We start from the raw sequence: 6037 nt of genomic DNA on the forward strand, positions 1-6037 counted from the left end.
TCGTTCCGACGGAGGTGGGCGTCGCATGAAAGACGTAATGTGCTCTATTAGTTTCGGGTGACTCCAGCTACACATTTCAAAAACAAAGTGACAAATATCTGCCTAAACAACAGCGAAAACGCGCCTCACGACTTTCCACACAGACACACTGTATACAGGGTGAGTCACCTAACATTACCGCTAGATATATTTCGTAACCCACATAAAATACTGACGAATCGATTCCACAGACCGAACGTGAGGAGAGGGGCTAATGTAATTGCTTAATACAAACCATAAAAAAAATGCACGGAAGTATGTTTTTTAACCCAAACCTACGTTTTTTTAAATGGAACCCCGTTAATTTTGTTAGCACATCTGAACATATAAACAAATACGTAATCAGTGCAGTTTGTTGCATTGTAAAATGTTAATTACATCCGGAGATATTGTAACCTAAAGTTGACGCTTGAGTACCACTCCTCCGCTGTTCGATCGTGTGTATCGGTGAGCACCGAATTACGTAGGGATCCAAAGGGAACGGTGATGGACCTTAGGTACAGAAGAGACTGGAACAGTACATTACGTCCACATGCTAACACCTTTTTATTGGTCTTCTTCACTGACGCACATGTACATTAACATGAGGGTGAGGTACACGTACACACGTGGTTTCCGTTTTCAATTGCGGAGTTGAATAGAGTGTGTCCCGACATGTCAGGCCAATAGATGTTCAATGTGGTGGCCATCATTTGCTGCACACAATTGCAATCTCTGGCGTAATGAATGTCGTACACGCCGTAGTACATCTGGTGTAATGCCGCCGCAGGCTGCCACAATACGTTGTTTCATATCCTCCGGGGTTGTGGGCACATCACGGTACACATTCTCTTTTAACGTACCCCACAGAAAGAAGTCCAGAGGTGTAAGATCAGGAGAACGGGCTGGCCAATTTATGTGTCCTTCACTTCCTATGAAACGCCCGTCGAACATCCTCTCAAGGGTCAGCCTAGTGTTAATTGCGGAATGTGCAGGTGCACCATCATGCTGATAGCACATACGTCGACGCGTTTCCAGTGGGACATTTTCGAGCAACGTTGGCAGATCATTCTGTAGAAACGCGATGTATGTTGCAGCTGTTTGGGCCCCTGCAATGAAGTGAGGACCAATGAGGTGGTCGCCAATGATTCCGCACCATACATTTACAGTCCACGGTCGCTGTCGCTCTACCTGTCTGAGCCAGCGAGGATTGTCCACGGACCAGTAATGCATGTTCCGTATATTCACAGCCCCGTGGTTTGTGAAACCCGCTTCATCGGTAAACAGGTAGAACTGCAACGCATTCTCTGTTAATGCCCCTTGCCAGAATTGCACTCTATGATTAAAGTCATCACCATGTAATTGCTGATGTAGCGACACATGAAACGGGTGAAAGTGGTGACGATGCAGTATGCGCATGACACTACTTTGACTCAGACCACCGGCTCTCGCAATGTCCCGTGTACTCATGTGTGGGTTCATGGCAACAGCAGCTAACACACCAACTGCACCCGCTTCTCCTGTGACGGGCCTGTTACGGACCCGTTTGCGTGCTACGACCACACCTGTTGCATACAGTCGGCGGTAGATGTTTTGCACTGTGCGGCACGTTGGATGCTCTCTGTCCGGGTACCGTTCTGCATACACCCTGCAGGTTTCAGCTGCATTTCGTCGACACTCGCCATAGATGAGTATCATCTCCGGCTTTTCAGAGTTCGAATACACCGTGGTCACAGTCCCTACAACACTACACTATCACAGACGTCTGGTAACACGGTGTACTACAGTTGGTCTGCGTGCGGATACGAATGCAGAATAACAATAGCAGCAAGCGCTACATGCGGACACTACGACAGCTGGACCAAACCACAACAGTGCACTACAGACACACTCGTAAACACGGTCGTCATCGTAAACATGTCCCTGCAGATGCTGCTCGCCGACCGTGGCCCGTGTTTGTTACAACACGCAACTGAACGTCGGAGGTTTCAAGCGTCAACTTTAGGTTACAATATCTCCGGATGTAATTAACATTTTACAATGCAACAAACGGCACTGATTACGTATTTGTTTATATGTTCAGATGTGCTAACAAAACTAACGTGGTTCCATTTAAAAAAACGTAGGTTTGTGTTAAAAAACATACTTCCGTGCATTTTTGTATGGTTTGTATTAAGCAATTACACTAGCCCCTCTCCTCACGTTCGGTCTGTGGAATCGGTTCGTCAGTATTTGATGTGGTTTACGAAATATATCCAGCGGTAACGTTAGGTGACTCACCCTGTATATGTATCCGTGTATGTTCCAAGTCTACCCCTAAACCACTGGGTCAGTAGCAACCAAACTTGGTTCACATGTCACTTATTGTCTAGAAGAAACCACTGTAGGGCTAAAAATCGCCTACAGCTCAAAACGAGGGGGTGGGGAGAGGGGTGAGGGGGGGGGAGGATTGAAGTAGAAGTTCATTTCACGATGCGCGGATACCCAGACTTTATTCATCCAGCATTTTAGAATGACAACACTTATTGACTTGCAGAAAAGCTTAGCATGTAACTTCAAACTTTTCGATACTTTTTCTCGATAACATCCTCCACAAATTGATGAAAGGGAAAAACTTTATCGCTTACTATAGTTCCACGGTTCGTGCAATAAAACTGTCGCATCAGGCAAGAACTTTTAATTTATTACTTCTATGTTACTTACTCTATTACAAACACATTTTGTAGACAGCGTTTACATTTACCACTGAATATACATGCTAATATTTATGATTGTACTACACATAGCTCAGGAGGTACGACGTCATAAACACTGGGATGATTGAAAAACTTCCACATCATGTCTGCAGTTCTTATTTACTGCTAACACTATTAGGAAAGTATTTCGCAAAGAGTATACAAATATTCAATTGGATATACGTGGAAAATTATATCATTCTACGACACATACACTAGATGAGAAAAAAACCGGAACACGAAAAAATGGTTAATGAAGAGTAATGAAATTTCGGGAATACATTTTTCTAGGTGACACTTTTAAGTGATTAACATTGCAAGACCACAGGTTAATGTACGCGCAAGATAAGTCATTACAAATGTGAAACGCTGGTGTATTTGTAACCGCTGTAACCGCCAGAATGTTGAATGAAAGCATGCAAATATGCATGAATTGTGTTGTACAGGCGCAGGATGTCAGTTTGTGGGATGGAGTTCCATGCCTGCTGTATATGGTCAATCAGTACAGGGAACGTAGTGCTGTTTGTGGATGACGCGATGTCCCATATGTGTCCGATTGGAGACAGATCTGGTGATCGAGCAAGCCAAGGCAACATGTCGATACTCTACAACAGGGCCGCACAAACACGGGAAACCGCACGCGTGCAAAGCGAGGTGCAGCGAGTGCCTGCACAGTGCGTCGGTTCAACCCGGCATACTTCGCCTCAACTCGGCTTGCTAGGTGAGGCCGACGCTGTGCGCTGCCAGACGGCTTACTCAACATTGGAATACGTAAGCGCAAGACAATTACCGGATAATGGAACCATCTGCTCCAAAAAAAGGGAAAATTGCCGAAAGTCAATTTAAACCGGAATGGGAACTCTCCTACTTTTTTGTGCGTTGTGACGATGAAGCCAAATGTCTAATCTGCGGTACGCTAATTACGTGCGTCTGAAAATCGTCTATTGAAAGGCACTACAACAAATTGCATTTATAAAAGTATAGTGACAGGGGATGCCAGAGAGGAAGAATTACGGAAGTTGCAAACTCTTGCAGAAGAAAATTCTGTACCTACAAACGAGGTTTGTTGCTCAAGTACTTTAGCACATATATTTTGGTTAAAGGTCATGCGAAACGAAATAACATTTGTTTAGATTCCTTAGTTTTCGTTTCCGCATAATTTATTTCTAACATATCTTTTTTTCTCTACTTTAGAGATAAGAGGTGTTGCGAAAGGACTCTCAGAGCTAGTTACAAAGTTGCTCTACGTTTAGTAAGAGCTGGGACGCCATTTATGGACGGGCCATTAATAAAAAAACATTATGTTGGAAGTAGTAGAGACAAAGACTCCCACATTAGCTCCCGCGTACAGCAAAATACCGCTTTCCAGAATGACAATACATCGGAGAATCAACGACATTACTGAGAATTTGCATGAACAACTGGCTGCCATAATTGAAAACTTCCTAGGGTACTCCATCGCACTTGATGAATCCACGGATATTAACGACACGGCTCAGTTAACAATATTTTTGCGTGGCGTGGACGACGACCTACATGTAACGGAAGAGCTCCTGGATATGATTTCGTTGAAGGACACTGTTACAGGGGCGGATATTTTAGCAGCTGTTGAAATGGCAGCTGAAGAAATAGGACTCCCTTGGGAAATGCTGTTTTCCGTAACCACAGACGGGGCACCAGCAATGTGCGGTAAAGCAAAAGGGTTTATTGGCCTACTGTGGAAAAAACGTAACATGCCTAATTTACCTTCTACATCTACATCTACATCTACATTGATACTCCGCAAGCCACCCAACGGTGTGTGGCGGAGGGCACTTTACGTGCCACTGTCATTACCTCCCTTTCCTGTTCCAGTCGCGTATGGTTCGCGGGAAGAACGACTGTCTGAAAGCCTCCGTGCGCGCTCTAATCTCTCTAATTTTACATTCGTGATCTCCTCGGGAGGTATAAGTAGGGGGAAGCAATATATTCGATACCTCATCCAGAAACGCACCCTCTCGAAACCTGGCGAGCAAGCTACACCGCGATGCAGAGCGCCTCTCTTGCAGAGTCTGCCACTTGAGTTTATTAAACATCTCCGTAACGCTATCACGGTTACCAAATAACCCAGTGACGAAACGCGCCGCTCTTCCTTGGATCTTCTCTATCTCCTCCGTCAACCCGACCTGGTACGGATCCCACACTGATGAGCAATACTCAAGTATAGGTCGAACGAGTGTTTTGTAAGCCACCTCCTTTGTTGATGGACTACATTTTCTAAGCACTCTCCCAATGAATCTCAACCTGGTACCCGCCTTACCAACAATTAGTTTTATATGATCATTCCACTTCAAATCGTTCCGTACGCATACTCCCAGATATTTTACGGAAGTAACTGCTACCAGTGTTTGTTCCGCTATCATATAATCATACAATAAAGGATCCTTCTTTCTATGTATTCGCAATACATTACATTTGTCTATGTTAAGGGTCAGTTGCCACTCCCTGCACCAAGTGCCTATCCGCTGCAGATCTTCCTGTATTTCGCTACAATTTTCTAATGCAGCAACTTCTCTGTATACTACAGCATCATCCGCGAAAAGCCGCATGGAACTTCCGACACTATCTACTAAGTCATTTATATATATTGTGAAAAGCAATGGTCCCATAACACTCCCCTGTGGCACGCCAGAGGTTACTTTAACGTCTGTAGACGTCTCTCCATTGATAACAACATGCTGTGTTCTGTTTGCTAAAAACTCTTCAATCCAGCCACACAGCTGGTCTGATATTCCGTAGGCTCTTACTTTGTTTATCAGGCGACAGTGCGGAACTGTATCGAACGCCTTCCGGAAGTCAAGAAAAATAGCATCTACCTGGGAGCCTGTATCTAATATTTTCTGGGTCTCATGAACAAATAAGGCGAGTTGGGTCTCACACGATCGCTGTTTCCGGAATCCATGTTGATTCCTACATAGTAGATTCTGGGTTTCCAGAAATGACATGATACGCGAGCAAAAAACATGTTCTAAAATTCTACAAGAGATCGACGTAAGAGATATAGGTCTATAGTTTTGCGCATCTGCTCGACGACCCTTCTTGAAGACTGGGACTATCTGTGCTCTTTTCCAATCATTTGGAACCCTCCGTTCCTCTAGAGACTTGCGGTACACGGCTGTTAGAAGGGGGGCAAGTTCTTTCGCGTACTCTGTGTAGAGTCGAATTGGTATCCCGTCAGGTCCAGTGGACTTTCCTCTATTGAGTGATTCCAGTTGCTTTTCTATTCCTTGGACACTTATTTCGAT

This window comes from Schistocerca piceifrons, chromosome X (assembly GCF_021461385.2).
Source record: "Schistocerca piceifrons isolate TAMUIC-IGC-003096 chromosome X, iqSchPice1.1, whole genome shotgun sequence".
In the NCBI taxonomy this organism is placed as follows: Eukaryota; Metazoa; Arthropoda; class Insecta; order Orthoptera; family Acrididae; genus Schistocerca; species Schistocerca piceifrons.